The following is a 17,602-nucleotide window of genomic DNA, read 5'->3' as shown; positions in this document are numbered from 1 at the left end:
CCAAGGAATCAAACACAATTTATTGTAGAACTAAATAGGGCAGATTGAATAAAATAAAGTTTTTTATGCTTAACTTTCCTGATAGACATTTTCTCGCTGGGCTCCATGTTATCAATTGTGTCAGTCCCATCAGTGGCCTTTATAATATTCACAAAGGATGTACAAATTGTGTCATTTGGTTGAAGAGTCAAGCTTGAAAATAACAATCTTTCCATTCTTTGTGCTTTAGAACAATTCTCAGAACACATTTATTATGCTCCCAGGCCATAATTGTTCAATTACATTTTTCTTCTAAAAATAACTTAGAGCAAGAGAATCATTTACTTTATACATGTTAAAAAACAGAACTCATCCATTTTCTCCAATGTTCCATGAGGGAAAATCTGGTCCAACCAGATGTAGCAAAAGTATGTTTCCTATTTTGGCTTCTCTGTTTTAATGACCAGAGAAAATCCTTTGTTGTTTTCATCACAATGGTATCAATATCCTTTTCTTCCTCTGAATCTTGATCTGGCGTCCAACCTTGATCTTTGACATTCAAAAAATGAATATTTCAAAGCTTTGCAGTTTCTTCCTTCAAAGACTGCTGAAAGTATTTTCTCTCCTGGAGCACAAAGTCTGACCGAGGCACACGTGCGCCCACGTCCTCTTTCATGCCCACGCATGCTCTGCCCTCGGGCTTGTCTTCCTAAGACTGAGAGTGAGCCTTCGGCCTGCTGCCATCTCAACCAGCTTCAGTCCACGATGGCTGCCTAGGTTTTGTTTTCTTTGTGAATACCCTGCTTGGGGTCGTAGAGATTTTTGAATTTGTGTCTTGATGTATTTCATCAATAGTCAGTATTTCTCTAATTAATGCTTCTTCACTCTCCTTTCCATTCAGAATCTCTATTTCACATGTGTTAGACCTTTTCATTATGTTCCATGTGTTGCTTATGCTCATTTCCACATTTTCTATTCTGTTTTTCCCCTCTTTCTGCATCAATCCAGATCGTTTCACTCTTTCGACTAATTTTCTCTTCTGCTGTGTTTAATCTGGTTTTATACTTACCTATTGACTTAATTTCAATTGTTTTAATTTTCAGCTCTAGCGTTTCCACTGGCTTTTTTTTTCTTTTTTTAAAAATAGATTCCAGTCCTCTGTAGAAACTCTCCATCTTTTCATGTATTTTCTGGAACACATTAATCGTAATTATTTCAAAGTTCCTGTCTGATAATCCTAGAATCTGGGTTATCTATTGGTATGTTTCTATTGCCTGATATTTTAAAATTGGATTTTTGGTCATTTGTTCTTGTTTTCTGTCATGCCTGATATTTTTGCAGTGAATACCTTAAATTGTATATGAACTATCATAGTGGCTCCGAATCAGATTTTCTTTTAGAAAGGATTAAATTTCCTTCTGATTGCACAGTATGGCCAGATTACCTTGATCCAAGTTTGGACTGAGATGATTTGAAGATGCATTTTCAGGCTTTGTGAGGGCTGTCTATTTCTGATTTGTGCCACTCCTTGGGCATTGCCCATCAGGGTTTCAACTGAAAGTCAGTACTTTCTCTTTGGTGGGTCCTGAACTCCAATTTTTGTTTCCCCAACTCTTTGGGACTGCCAAATCATTGCTTAGCTTTTTCAGTTCTTAGCAGCGGCTTTTTCAAAAATAATCTTTTTATTTTATTTTGTAATGAAGCCTTCCCTCACCATTCTCCCTGAAGTACCCCCCCCCCCTTACTATCATCCATTTTGTTTCATTTTTAGATTTACAGGAAAGTTCCCATATACCCTTCAACCTGTTTTCCCTAATGTTAACATTTTAGATATCATGGTATGTTTGACAAAACTAAGAAATCAATATTGCTACATTACTATTAACTAGACTATAGACTTTATTTGGGTTTCTCTGATTTTTCCCTTATTGTCCTTTTACTGTTCCAGGCTTCAGTCCGGGATACCACATTATATTTAGTCATCACGTCTTTTCTGAATTGTGACAGATTCTCAGTCTTTCCCTGTCTTTCTTGACTTTCATGGTTTTGAAGAGTGTTGGTCAGGGATTTTGTAGAATGTCTCTCAATTTGAGTTTGTCTGAGTTTTTTCTCATGATTAGACCGAGGTCATGAGTTTTTGGAAGAACATCACAGAAGTGAAGTGCCCCTCTTGTCCTGTGATCTCAACAGGTACATGATACCGCCATGTCTTATCACCATGGATGGTAACCTTGACCATTTGGGTAAGGTAGTGTCTTGCAGGTTTCTCCGCTGTAAAGTTAGTATTTTTCCATTCCCACACTCTGTTCTTTGAAATTGAATTATTAAGTCCAGCTCTCACTCAAGAAGAGGGAAATTAGCCCCACCTCCTGGAGGAGGTTATCAGCGTTTGCTTGGCTTCTCAGACTCACCCCTTACATTTGCATCTCAGAATTTGGTAAAAGCACAGATAAGAAATTGTGTGCAGAATGTTGGGCTCACTTCTCTGTGGTTCCTTTTTCTCTAGGATCCTGACTCCTCAATTTCTGGCTGTCTGTAACTAATGTTTTTGTCCTTCCACCCCAGTGGAACTGCTAGGCCACTGCTTTCTCTTTCACATTTTTGTTCTGCAATGAGAATCAAAAAATGCCCCAAGTGGGAAAAGCACTTATTTAGGACCCACTTCAACATGTTTTCCTTTCTCCCACCCTTCAGGTCAAGGCTGCCTTGGTTGTTCCCCATTGCCTTCAAGCACCTGATTTTAGTTTTGATCCAGTTTTTACAATTGTTCTCAGGAGGAGAGTTTCTCAGATATGAATTACTTCTTCATAGCCAGGAGGCAATAGGGAGCCACTCTAGGGTTCCCACCTCTACTCTGCACTATTCTCCTGGCTCCCCGCAACTGGCTCACTTTTGGCCCATCTTTCTGCCCATCCCAACTTACGCTTTCTTCAGGGATCAACTGTTACTTTTCTGCTTCTATTCTTCCATCAAGAATGTTTTCTATTCTAGCTCTCACTTCTACTTTTAGCTCAACCCATAGTCTGCTTTTTACACAGTAGTCAGTGCAATCTTTAAAATATGGTCAGTGCATTGAATTCCCTTTGCACTGAGAATGAAATACAGTTCCTCACTCCAGACTTATGTGATCAGCCCTGCCCTCCCTCTCTGACTAACCTCATGCCACTCTCCACTGCCCTCACCAAGCTACAGGTTTTTGCTCACTCTTGTCTTTGAGCCCAGATCTTCACATGCTTTGTTCTTTTTGGTATTCATATTTCAGTTAAAATGTTAGTCCTCAACAAAGGCTTCCATGACCATACTCCCTCATCACTATCATTCATTTTTTAAAAATTTTTATCCATAGCAATTATCCTTATCTAAAGATTTTTTTGCTCATTTCTGTATTGACTTTTTCATTTTAGAAGATAAGGAGCAAATAATAGGAACTTTCTTTCTCTCCACTGTATGGCCAGTGCCTACAGTAGTTCTTGGCACTTAGTAAGCATTAAATGAATGAATGAAATCCTATAAGATTTACTTACTATGTGGCATGCACTGCGCTTCATTCTTCTGATGCACTTTCTCATTAAATTATCACAGTAACTGTGTGGAGTAGAGTGTGCTATTGTCCCCATTTTACAGAAGAATGATGTGTAAGGCACAGAGAGAGCAAGTGTGTCGCTCAGCTATAGCAGGTAACTGGTGGCACTGTGATTTAACCCCAAAGCTGCACTGTTAACCCCTAATGTCATTTTTTAGACTTAAGATCTGTAGTGTACACTTTAGTTATTTGTTATAATCAGTTAAGGTTTTCTATTAATTTTACATGTGGCAACTTTCTCTTAACTAAAGAATAGTTTCCTGGATGACAAAAGTATGGCCTTATTGTGGATTTCCTTTTTGCATTTTCCCCTGAAGAGTTTTGAGAATAGATATCTACTGTTTTTCCCAACCAGCATCCATTCATCATTCTTCTGGAAACAGCACCTGGATTTTCATTGACGAACACCCCTCACCTTACCCACTGTCAGTCCAGATGGTTTGGGTGGGGTTCCCAAGATCCAGGGGTGGGAGGGCCTGACACAGGACTGCTTAATCAGTATACTCCAGCCCCTGAACAGGGACTTGCTCAGGAGTAAACATACGATCCAATCTATGCAAACACAGTTAATTAGACTTAGTGCTTTCAGGATGTAAATCGGAGAGCCTACTACCCCCTCCCCCACCAAAACAAGACAGAAGGGATGAAACCAATGCCGAGGAAATCAGAATCAAGAGCTGGAGGGAGCAGAGAGCGGATTCCCAATGATATTGTTTGAGCACCTGCATCCAGCCAGCCTCAAACCACGATCTCCTCCGGCCTTTTTAGTTAATGAGACAATTAATTTATTTTGCGCTTAAGCCAGTTGTAGTTGAATTTCTCTTCCCTTTACACCTGAAAGAACCCTGATTCATATAGTGCTCCATAAATGACTTTTGATGGTTGATTGCCTATGTGGACATGCAACTTGTACCTAACCCTAGAGTGTACCCATGCAGCCTGATTACAAGCAAAAGGGTGTCTCGCACCCTTATAGCAGGTAACTGTAAGTGACCCCGCAGAAAATCTCACCATGCGCCTCCCTCTTCTCTCTGCTTTGGGCCCTTACTCTTTGTGAGGGCAGGCTCTCCTTTCTCGGATGGTGGTAATAATGAGCCAGACGGAGTGGTTGCTGATGCCTGGCTATCAATTAGTGACGCTCTAACTGCAGGAAAACCTCTCTGACATGTCCTGAGTGTCTGAATCTCTTGGTAGGCCTTCCCCTCTAAAGGCTTAGGTGGCTGATAATATGTTTGAGCTGTTGATCCTTTCTTTGATCACGCCTTAGAGGATTATTCTGTAATGAGATGGTGCCGAGGAACAGAGGCTGTTTGGTTGTCTTGGCTCACACTTAGGCCCTGTTGCTTTGCTCTGGTGGTTCAGTTTTCTTTCTTCTCCCCCTGCTTGTGCTGGAATAGAAGCCCCTCAGTGGGGCTGTCACCAAAGCATGTGTCTTCTGATTCCTCCAGCTCTCACCAAACTGTGGAAGGGTAGAGTAATCCGCAGATAGCAAAATAGGGTTTAACAATTCCTTGCACACCCAGGACACTTTCCTTTCATTATCATCTTATTTCAAAACCCTTGCACCTGATCCTTTTGGCAACTCACGGATAGTCAGGGCGGGTGTTACTAGTTCCATTTTACAGATGAGGAACATGAGGTGCAGAGAGAGACAGCCACAGTGTAGCAGATGCATTCCAGGTCCTGTACTCTCATCATTGCACCAACCCGTGGCCCTCTGAATACCCAGTTCTTTGCAACAGCACATGGTCAATAATACTTCTTATTCTTCAAGACCAGGCTTGAAAAGCATCTCCTCTACTTCATCTCCACACACAGCCCAGCTGGAAAAGAGCTCTCCTCTGAACCTTCACGGCACTCCTTCAGGTCTTTGTACAGTTTCATAATTTTCTACCTTGTAATATAATCATTTGTAATATACCTGCTTTCCCAGAATTTAAGTGCCATAGTTCCCTCAGCACATAGAGAGCAGAGTCTTTGATCTGTGGTAGGTATTCAGGCAGTGTTTATTGAGAGTGTGAACAGTAAATAAATACCTTAAAATATACAGATATATTTTTTGCGGGAGTTGGGGAAATGGGGGATGGTATAGCTGAAGGGTCCAGAATGGTTTCCAAAGCGCTTAGAGGACCGTTAGGTGGAAGAAGAGCTGAATTTGTTCAGTGCTCTCCCAGAGGGCATAAACAAGGCCAACGGGTAGACATCTTAGGGAGACGTATTTTAGCTTAGTATAGGATTTCCTGTAGCCAAAGCTCTTGAAGGGTGAAGGGGCCGTCTTATAAGATAGTTAAGGTCTGTGTCATTGAACGTATAAATGCAGGTATTGGCTGATCACCAGGAGAGTGTAGAGGAGATTCAAGCATCTTAGGAGGACCTGGGCTTCTAGGCTCCCTTCCCGCTCACACGGTGGTATTCGAGAGATCTTCAGAATAGTTGGCTATGGAATGCTTTTGGGAGCAAAGCTTGTACTCAAGAGGTAAATCCTCCCTCACTTGATATACACATAGGCAGTGGTCACAATGACTAAGAATGTGGGCTCTGGGATTCAAATTCTGGCAGCCCTACTTATTAATGTGTGACCTTGGCAAAGTTACTTAACATCTGTGAACTTCAGTTTTCTCATCTGTAGAATGGTGATGATAACAATACCTGCCTCCTTGGGATGCTGTGTAGTCATTCACAAAGAACACTTAGCACTTAGCCTGGCACAGAGAAAGTGCCCAATTATTGTTGTTGTTGTCGTTATTACCACCACTCTCCCTCTTCCACCACGATCCCTAGCCTTGTTTGTGACCCGCACTTTCTGGGGGCTGTCTCCATCCTCCCTCCTGGTGGCATCTCAGGCCTCAGGCAGAAGAGGACCAGGCAGGTTCCCCAGAGACCCCAGAGCTTGTGCCTCTGAGCAGTCAGTTGACAGCTGACGGTGAGACTGGAGATCTGAGCCTTTGAGGCCTCCGACCACTTTTCAAAGCCAACAATGTGAGGTAAAAACACAATATCATTTCTCCAATCTCTTCTGGGATCCTGGCTGCAGGCACTCATTAAGGCAGTTTTCTCCTGAATTTCAGAGGCAGGGGCTCGTTTTTTGTTTTAGAAGCTTAGAGTCTAACATTGGGTTTCCAAAAGGCTGACGGCAGTTTCTTCAGTTTCCCCCCAAATCCCTGACCTGAATTTCCAGTGTCTGGGTTATTAGTGCATCAGCAAAACATGTGCTCTGGGAATAGAAAATCCATTCCTGTCCTTCAGTCATTTAGAGAATGGCAAGAAGAGATCTCCAGTCCCCAGTCCACCCCTTGGTTCAGAGCAAAGTTGCTCCCAGAGTAATTCTCTGTCCTGCAAGATTTGAGGTTTAAGAAAGGTGGAACAAAATTGATTCAAAGACTCTCTTATATAAATTCTTCTTTTATATAAGCTCCTTGAAAATAAATTATTACATATGGTAGATTCTTAAATACATTTCATTTACTTAATATCCCCTCCATTTTAAAAGAGGAATGACATAGTGTTATCACTTTTGCTTTAAAGATAAAGAAACACAGGGGCACAGTAGCTCCCCCCACTCAGCTAGTAAGGAACAGAGTTGAGACTCAAAGGCAGATCTGTCTGACCCCAAAGCTTGGACCATTTATGGTGAATCATGCTGTCTTCTGTTAGGAAGTCTATAGGAGAGGATTTATTATTTATATAATAAATTTAACAGATTAACAAAACAGTTGTAGAAATGTCAGACATCATAACATACATGTACAATGAGTTAATGTATACATCTTCATGTTTATCTCTCAGGCTAGCCCTGAGAGGATGAAGTTCATAGCCCTGACTTACAGATAGGAACAACAGACTCCAGGAGGTTAAGGAGTTTGCCCGAGGTAGCAAACTAGTCCCCAGAAGCAAAGCTAGGATGCAAACTCTTCTTCTTGAACAACTGGATGATGTACTTTCCAGCACCTCACAGTTGTAGCCCTACAAGAAAGAAGTTTAAAAAGTCATCCTCAAAATATACCTTCTTTAATTTTCTTCAAAGAAATTTAAGGAATCTTCTTGGATCCAGTGATCCAACAAGCCTGGCAGGGTGGGCTTTCAGTACCCTGTTTTAGGAATGACAGGCCCGGGGCTAGGAGGTTTGCTTAACGTCAAACAAGATCAATGAGCTAGATAGGTTAGCCCCAGGTCTTCTCAAATATGTGAAGCTCACCTTTGGTTCTCCTCCATTCACTTTTTGTGCTGCTCCACCTTCCCAATTCCTTGAGTTGTTTGGTTTCTTTTGACCATGCAGGTCGTCCAGTCTGGTGCTTCTTTGGGTCTCCCCTTCCCAGCGATTCATTCAGTCAACACATTGTATGCCAGGTGGTTGCCGAGGGAAGAGTTGACCTGGAAACCAGTTATCCTGCTTTACCCCACTTCCCCTCTCCTAATCTCTTCCCAATCACATTTACTGGGACCTATACTACCTCTTGGGGACCTCAAAATTTGTAAACAAATTGTGTTGTATAGATGTTTATGGCAACTTAAAGTGTTCCCATCTTGTAACAGAGGTCAGCATGAAGGTGAGAAAGGTCAATGGCAAGTTCTTAGAGACAAGAGAGCTTGGTATTGAGAATAAGAGATTGGTTTTTGGAGTTAGACAGTGTGTGTTCAAGTGTCTGTTTGGTTCCTTGTTAGTCGTGTGACCTTAGGCAAGTGAATTAACTCTTTTCGGTCTTGTTGCCTAATCTGTTAAACATGCCTAATTTATAGGGTTATTGTGAAGATCACAGGAAATAATTAATATAAACTATTTAGCACAAGGCATGTGCTCTTTATTATTATAGTAATGCTGAACAAATGATAGCACTATTAATTGGGTAGATAAGACTTACATAAATAAAGTAATTAAAATGCCAAGCAGGGGCTGTATTTTAACAACTGCAGAATCCCCAGTGCCTATTTCAGGGCCTGTCATAAAGTTTAGGTTCTAGGTCTACAGCTGTGTGTACCATCTATTGAATGCTTTTCTTGCTTTAGGCATGTGCTGAGAGCTTAGCATGCATTATGCCATTTAATCCTCTCAACAACCCCTGAGGAGGGTATTCAGGCTCTCTTCCAGATGTTACAGATGATGCAGTTGAGGTTTGAAGAGTTTAAGTGACTCACCCACTGTCACATGGGTGGCTCTAAAGCCTAGTGGAGTCAGGGTTTGAAGGCAGTTGTATCTGACTCCCAAGCCTGGGCTCACATGCTTGTCCTATGAGTAGTTTATTCATTGAGGCAACAGTCTTTGAGAATCTCCACCTGCAGAGGTACTGGATCTAGTGCCCAGAACGCAGTGGGGAAGATGGCGTAATCCCTCCCCATAAGGAATTCATTGTCTGGGAAACGGCCCCCTATAAGGTGGAGAGGGGAGGATGAGTGCCATGAAGAAGGCACTGTGGGGCCATGGGCACACTCCAGAGGGACTTGTTGTCTCCTGGAGGAGGTGGACTTCAAACTGTGGAGATGGGTAGCTGGTAGATCAATAAGAGGAGGGATTCTAGAGTGTAGGCTTAGCCAGAACCAAGGGGTGGGGCAGAACTCCCTTGGAAGGTGGACTGTGGGTCTCAGCAGAAGGTAGGGAGGCAAGCAGCGGGGAATAAAACTGGAGAGAAGAGTCAAGACCAAACCACAAACGCACTGAAGAGCAGCGTAAGGAGCGTGATGGTCAGGCAGGTGAAGTCGACTTAAAAATAACACAGACTTGAGTCTCTGGGAGCTCACGTACTTGGAAAGTGTTTGCTAGAACACGGGAAAGCCACGATGAATTTGAAGCAGTTTTCTTTTTTATGAGACAATCTTCCATGCCAGAGGAGGGAGCTGTCAATTTCAGGGAGGCGGGCAGGGTCAGGAGAGGTAATTTTAGGCAGCAGAAGCTTTGGGGTCATCTCACATCAGACACTGGGGCTCAGCTGTCTTGTCCCACTTCTCTCCCAGGAGAGTGTGAGCATGGAATGAGACAAGGTGAGCGCTCTATAAGCCCCAAAGCCCTGTGTTCACAGGGGGCTGACTATCATGGAGGTGCAAGGATGGGTCTATTTCTCTGATGATTCTGCCAGGCGCCAGTCCTGCTGCTTCCATGGAGCTCCGTGGAGAGGTCCTGCTGGCATTTTCTGCAGCTGCATTGCAGCCACTGCCTTACACTGTTATTCTGGCAACCAATGGTGAGGTTATCGAGTTATCGAACACTCTGGGAGCACTGCAGGTAGGAGGCAGCTCCTGCAAACTCCATTTGCTTCTCTGTGATTACATTGCAGGCTATAAAGGAAGACATTTCTCGTACTTACGTGTGGGTTTCCAGAGGAAGGCGAGAGCAAGCAATTGAGCATATGATGCTCTATTCTTTCTTTCGTTTTTGAAAATTACCATCAAGGCTGTTCCATTTCCATTCCCATACCACTCCTGTGTCGTGTAATATAGTTGGTAGCTCTGGAGAGCTGGCCTTGAATTCATATACTGTGTGTGGGGTCAGAGCAGGGCAGTGGGGTCCAGCGTTGAGAATGCTTGATTTGGGACCGGAGTTCATCCCTGGGGTCACCAAAATGAGTCGACCCCAATTAATCCTCCTGTCACAACTCCTCCATAACTTTGGCTGGAATCAGAGCAACTCAGTGTGGTCCATACCAGGCTCTCATGGTGACTGGGGAGAATGTGTGTCATTGGTTAAGAAAACAGAAGAACAATCATCAAGACTCTAATCATGCAGTCTAGTAGATTGAAATATTTTGAAGCCAGGAATGCACGAGGATAAATGTGAAATGGGTCTTCTGTGGTACAAAAGTCAAGGGCCACCAGTCCTAATTATTTTCTTTATCCCCATGGGCCTTCTCTGGAGACCCGGGTCCACATCTCCTTCCAGAAGAGCCTAAAAATATAACCTTGAGCATCCGCTGACTTGGGGACCTCTTGAGAAAACAAAAAGAGCTGTATCTGAAGCCTGTGGCATGGTGTCCCAGGCCGTCCACAATTTAGAAGCCACATTTCTTTTTCGCCTCATCTTGATTCCCTCTTCTATTCAGTCAGTCTGGAATGCTCTTCGGAATTTCATGTCTAATGAAATCCTAGACATTATTCAAAGTGCTTCTGAAGGGCCATGTCCTCCCTGTGGTTTTTTCCTACACTTGTCCAGATGTTTCTCTCCTGCTTGTACGAACCTGTGGCACTTCGCGTGTGCTACTGAGTGGCTGGGGTGGTTTTACGTAGGCAAGATGTGGATTTGAAGTACGTGGCGAGAAAGTTCTTCCCTCTTCCGTACTTCTGACTACATCAAGAAGGAGGCCTCACGTTGGTGCTGCTGTGACTTGGATAGTTTTTTGCCACTTGCCAGTGTCTTTTTTTCAAATAAAGGTAGAGGTCAGAGCAGGCCTCAGGCCCACAGTCTTCCACACGTGGTTGTAGGTGGCTGGAATTTTACAGCATTCATTTAATTATATTGCTTTTATTTGTGTTTATCTTTTATTTTTGGCAAAGAATAGGGGTTTTCTATTTATAAAAGTATTATAATATTAAAAAAGAAACTTGAATCAAAAAGTGAGTTGGTAGGAGAAAAAAGGATTAAATAATAGAAGTTTCCTGTAGATAAGCCAAGTATAGTGGAAGTTGCACCCCAGTGACTGAAATTTAACTGAAACGAATTCTCTAGGAGTGGAATTGGTTATGCCTCCTTTCTCTCAAGTCTGTAAGGCCAGGGGCTATGCCTCATTCATCTTTAAGATATTCTAGAACAGGAGCTGGCAAATACCATCCACAGGCCCAGTCTGGCCTGCTTCCTGTTTTTGTATGGCCCACCTAGGAACGGTTCTTACATTTTTAAACGGTTGAAAAAAAGCAAGAGAGTAATATTTCATGAACATGAGAATTACATGAATTTCAAATTCAGTGTCTATAAATAAAGTTCTCTTGTAAATAGCCACGCCTGTTTGTTTGTGCATCGTCCATGACCGCTCTCATGCCACAATGGCAGAGTTGAGTAGTTGTCATAGAGACTGCACAGCTCACAAGCCTAAAGTATTTATATCAGGCCCTTTACAGAGAAAGCGTGCTGACCTGTTTTAGAGGATCACCAGGCTTTGGAGTCAGGTGGCCTGGGGTTGACCCCTGGCACTCACACTCAGTCACTGGGTGACCTTGGGAGAATCAAATCCTCTCTCCAACCTTCAGTGTTCCATTTACAACATGGAGCTAGCAATAGTCCTTACCTCACATGGCCATCGTGAGGACTGGGCGCGTGTGAATCCACTTCGTAAATGTGAAAGCACTATAAAAATATCAGAGATGTTTACTTCCCTCAGTAGTTCTAACTTTTGCTTTGTGAAAGACTGTGCACTCGTAAATACCAGCTCCAGTCCTCATATTTTCTAATGGAATCTGGAGGTCTATTTTTAACCAAAGGAGAGATTATTGTTTCATTTTTCTCTGCTTCTGAAATTCATTATTTTGCTATTTTCTACTATTTTAGTTCTTTTTATTCTCACTGGTAGCTAAGGTACCTTCCCCTCAACCTTTCTCTTTGATCTTCCTCATCTTGGCCATTGTAATCAATTCTACCCCAACCCCAGGATTCTTCCTCCGGACTGAGCTGTACTTAAGGAAACACTATCCGATCAGAAGCAAGAAAGTATTTCTATTCAGCATTGTGCTAGGTCTGCTGTGTGCTGTAAGGACATACTTATCTTCTCTTTGCCTTTCAGATAGCGTTTGCTCAGGCAAGGCAGGGATATTTGCATGAAATTTCATGCGTGTGTGCATGTGTGTGTGTATAAGAGATAGCACTTGGATGAAAGATGCTGAAAGAAATTATTCGGCATTTATTGAGCATTTATTACATGCTGGGCACTGTGCTAAAGCAATTTACACTCATTATCTTGTTTAATCTTCTAAGTAATATCAAGGGGGAGATAAAGTGATAATACCTACTTAATACATCTACTTAATAAAACTGGAAACTGAGGCTGAGGGTGGAAGTCACTTGCCCAAGATCTCCTGGCAGAAGAGGGACAGTGCTGGGTTTCATTTCTACGTCTGACTACACCAAAGCTGGGAGGCTTGGTAGACTTGCTGTTACATGCCTGGCCACCTTCCCTGACCCCCAATTTGTGCTCCCACTGTCATGCAATTCTCCCATCCCAGTCCTTGTGGAACTACATTGCAGTTGCCTGTGTGGTCCTCCGTCTACTGGCCTATAAGCCTGAGGAAGGCAGGGACCTGGCTTTTCCTGTTCTTTACTGTGTTTTGGTACCTGGCATAGGACAGGTATGGAGGGAGCACCTGCAAATGCTTATTAAATGGGTGAATGAATAGATGAGTATCATGAGCATTTATCTAGCTCAAAGCATTCACCTAGAATCTAAGGAAAAGGAAATGATATACTTCTCCCCAGCAGCAAATTCCTCTGCTGCTAAGGAAGCCTTGGGAGAAGAAAGTGGGAGAGCCCACATTCTCATTTCACTTGGAAAAACAAGGCAACAAGATATATTATTTAATTTGGGAAAGGTGGAAAAAAGTTGCACGCCATGTATTTCTTTCCAATTAATCCACTGTTTCTCCAGTTTTAGTCTTTTGTATTCTGTCTTTATGATTGTTGCCATATCTGTGAACCAGCTGTAATATTACTTAGTATTTTTTTTAAAAAAATCAACCCCTTTTAAAAATCATACATATATTTATTTTAAAAGAATCTTTATAACACTACAATAAATGGGAAGCCATTACCTCTTGCTTTAAAAAGTAGGTGATGTGAAAATTAATATAACAAAAATAGAAAAAGTAATTAAGTTCTAGTAGACACTGTTGTCTGCTAAAGGATTTATGCCAGGGCCTGCTTTTTTGTTGAGAAGGATGATTAAGAAGTGGTAGAATAGTGTTAAAGACACACTAGTACCAAGCTGAGGCTCTCTTCTTTGTGATGAGAAGAATTTGGAGAGATTGGAAAGGAAATCACTTTCTCGGTCAATGACTCAGTGTGATTTCATGTTGTGGCTGCTTCCCACCTACAATCATCTCCTGTGCCATGTGGAGTCGGTGTTAGACTGATTGAAAAATGCTGAATCAGTGGAAGTCCTCCTCCTCTCTCCTCGGGTCTGATAGCTTAGACAATACTACTAAAATCTCTCTTCCTCCTGACAAGACACAGGATGGTTTATTTCTTCCTGTCTCTACTCACAGCTCTGCTCCCAAGGGAGGGAAGAGGAGAGAGGGGTCAGGGCCCTTCCATCCAGACCCACCTATGTTCCAAGTCTTCAGAGGCTCTCCCTGGGCCACGTGGGAGGGCCTGCAGGTCAGCAGTGGTCCCAGGCTGGATCGGGGGCATCTGGGAACAAAACAGATCTACTTCAAGTCATCTCTTCAGCCCAGAAAATTTTATTCTAGTGAAATCTCTCTCCTGCCCCAATTCACTCGCTGCAAAAATCAACATAATTTATCTTCTGGAAGGAAGGGTGCAGACTTCAGCTTGGTTTTGTGTGTTTTTTTGTTGTTGTTGTTTGGCTCAAGTAACAGCTCAGCTTAAGTCACTTGAAGGAAAAGGGGGAAAAAAAGAAGCTGAAAGCAGGTTGCCAAATAGCAAGTGTAGAAATGAAAATCAACGTGGGCATCGTCTCAAAGGTCGGGGAGAAGATTGCCTTGGTGCTCTTGAGAGGCAGGAAAGGAGGTGTCCATGTCAGTGTTTTGTTTGCCCTATTTCTGTGGGAATCACAGATTTTTAAAAATGTTATAAGTCATAGGATCAGGGGATCTTGGGTTTCTGCATGCTGCCTCAGAGGGAGGCAGGAACTAACATTCACTGAGTATCTATGTGCCTGGCAGGACACACCCCTTCCAGTGTTATCTCAACCCCAATGATAACCGAAAGAGGTAGAGGGAGGGTCAGCCACATCTTACAGATCAGGAACACTTAGCCAAGGTCGTGCAGCCTCTAAATAGCAGAGCCAGGACTGAACTGCATTATCCTGATTCTAAAGCTGTTTGTACTGCGGCCCTCCAAGAATCATGGGAATAGGACGCAAGATTCGGAGGGGCCTCCAAAGCCTCTATTTAATGTTCTACCCACATAGGATCTGCTAATGGATCCCCAACAGATTCAGCCTCCACTTGGCTCCTTGTCCTGTGGAGCCAACCCATTCCATTGACAAAGGACATTCACTGTCAGTGGGCTTTCACTGAAGTAAGAATGGCCTTCCTTTCCTACTTTCCCCAAAGACCTCCTTATTCTCCATCAAAGACTCTGGGGCGGGGGGGTCACCATTAGCTTCCCTAGCAAAGGGACCCCAGGACACTGGGCATTTAAGAATCTCATGTTGTATAAAGACAGACCAAGATATGATGTTTTCCTTTCAAACCCATAAACCCTACAGGATTTATTCCATGCTTTTCCTGCTGCTAGGATTTTTAAGAAGTATTTCCCTGACCAAGGAAGCTATTCATTACAGAGCAGATGAGAGGAGTCCAAGGTGATTTATTTAGGCCGTGCAGGGGCTAAGGGCCTATGTTAGGTTAGATCAAAGGTGCCCACTTGCTGGGACCAGCAAACAGCTTGGCCAAGACATCAGGAAATCACAGGCTTCTCATTAAGTCTCCGTGCAGATGGAGGCACCCCACCTCCTTGCACGTGGCGTATCTGTCTGCAGAGGCTAGGGACATGCTGGGGCAGAGGCCAGATGGCTGGGATTTCCCAGGCTTCCTGTCCAGTGAGTGATGGTCCCTGTTCGGGGCTGTGGGGTGCTGCAGAGGATGAGTCTGGTGAAGAAAGGCTCAAAGGGAGAGCCTGGGTTTGGTTCTTTGTGCTGATTTGCTCTGTTGTCTCGGTCAAGACCTTCCTCTCTCTGGGCCTTCGTTTCATTTTCTCTAAGGAGGGAGTGACAGTACTGGCTCTTTCAGATCATACAGTTCCTGAAAAAGAGAAGCACACGCACACTGAGTCTCCATCCTTCATCAGATAGCTAGAATGTGCCGCCCTGGGCAGCACGGCAGCCTCCCGCCCTCCACCAGAGTGAACAGAATCATCAGCATTTGCTCTCCTGGGCCCTGTCACCTCCTCTTCCCTGGATCCTGATTATTGCCTTCAGTTTCATGGCCACACCCTGGTCTCCTCCCTGGTCCCTGGTAATGGTCAATAACTACGGTTCTTTGGTACTGGCTGTGCCGCCTCTGGGAGATGTTCCAGGGTTGGCTGTAAGACTTTCTTACAAGCCCGGCCAGGGGTCTGTCCAGCCGGGGATCTTGGGTTGATGGCGTACTGGGCGTTGTTGCTTTGGCAAGTCTCCTAATGTAGCAGGCTTGTTGCAACTTTTTAAGTTTCCTCTCTTTTTACGCTTGAGGGTTGTTACGAGCCTGGATACAAGATGACAAATGAGGAGGCCGTTTGTAAAGCAGCATGGAAACATGAGGCAGTGCAGTGGGGTGGTTAGAGATGAGGATCTGGCTGGCACTGACTGCCTGAGTTTGAATTCTGTCCCTGCGGCTTCTGAGTTTGTGACCTGGGACAAGTTACCCAAGCTTGCTGACGGAGGAAGAGGGTTCTCATGCTCACGTCATGGGGCTGTTGCAAGGATTAAATTTTACATCCATTAAGCATTGAGAACTGAGCCTGACATAGATCTAGAGCTTGACAAAAACTGTTAATGCTGGGACTGTATTCATATTTTCCTTACTGTTAGTGTGGGCTGCAAACTGTGTAGAGAGGGAACTTCCAGTAGGGTCAGAGAGGGATGAATCAGCAAGACTTCCTGGAGGGGAGACGCTTTCACTGCCCTGGAGCCTGGCTAGGGGAAATTCTAGGCAAAGGGAAGGGTGAAGGCAAACACCCCAAAATGGAAATGTTGGCGAGAGTAAGATGCCCTAGAGGAAACGCAGGCTCTGAAATGCTAAGTTGTATTTTTTTTTAAAAGATTTTATTTTTCCTTCTTCTCCCCAAAGCCCCCTGGTACATAGTTGTATATTTTTAGTTGTGGGTCCTTCTAGTTGTGGCATGTCGGATGTCGCCTCAGCATGGCCTGATGGGCAGTGCCATGTCTGTGCCCAGGATCCGAACCAGCGAAACCCTGGGCTGCCGAAGTGGAGCGTGGGAACTTAACTACCTGGCCACGGGGTCGGCCCCATGAAACGCTAAGTTGTTGAACGTATCTTTGCTTCTGAGCCCACCTGTGTGTGTGGGCAGGGCGTGCCTTTTTGTTTTACTCAGTCAGGGCCAGGCTCGCCCTGACCCTATTTGGGGGGAAATGTGGAGAAGGAAGAGAGCAAGGGCTTCTCACTCAGACAGACCTGGTTTGAATCCTGGCTCTGCTCCTTCCTGGTAGAGGGACTTTGAGCGAAACTAGTTAGCCCCCTTGAGGCTCAGTTTTCTCATGTGTGGGGATATTGAGAAACGGTTTAAATGAAGAGCTCTCTTTTTCTCTCCTCACCCCCTTCTCTCCCTCTCCTCGCTCCCTCTCTCCTCCTTCCCTTCTTCTTCCTCATTCTCACCTCTCCCCATTCACTTTTTGGGAGAAGATAATCTCTTGGACTGCTCCAGTGCTGGCCCCCGTGAGCACATCTGGTTGCCAACTCTGGCCGGGTGCCAAGGAGATGGTGCCATGGAGAAAACTGTAGACATCATTGAAACAAGGAGGAGGAGAACTCCATAGACTGGAAAGGTCCTAAGAGGCTCTTCAGCATGGGTCACAAACAGGTAGACTCATGAGAGTTTTGTTTTGCTGTGTTTTTTGTTATACCCTTCCAGAGTTTTAGTCAGGTGACAGTATAAGCAGCTTAGCACCACTGCCATCTGCCTACCCGTTATGCACACACACACGTACATACACACACACATATACGTCTGTAAACTGCCTCCCCCCAATCATTTAAATTTGTGCCCCCTGATCTAGTTCACTCTTTTCTTCTTAGAGACGAGGAAGCTGAGGTCAAGTGGGCAAAGTTGACTTGCCCAAGGTCACCCGGTGGCTGGGCTAGACCATCTGGGTCTTGAAACTGAGCTCTTTTCCTTGCACAGGGATTGGTGTCTAAGGCGGTGGGATGCAGTTGAGATGTGATGAGGTA

The 17,602-nt window shown here is 44.0% G+C and overlaps 1 pseudogene; it reads right to left on the bottom strand.

The window, feature by feature from the left end:
- Window positions 1-479: 479 nt before the first annotated feature.
- Window positions 480-2,186, bottom strand: LOC106834923 (cytochrome c oxidase assembly factor 5 pseudogene; annotated as a pseudogene).
- Window positions 2,187-17,602: the final 15,416 nt, after the last annotated feature.

Source organism: Equus asinus, chromosome 9 (assembly GCF_041296235.1).
Source record: "Equus asinus isolate D_3611 breed Donkey chromosome 9, EquAss-T2T_v2, whole genome shotgun sequence".
NCBI lineage: Eukaryota > Metazoa > Chordata > Mammalia > Perissodactyla > Equidae > Equus > Equus asinus.
The sequence above is the reverse complement of the archived record's forward strand: the minus strand, read 5'-3'. Positions and strand labels throughout refer to the sequence as shown.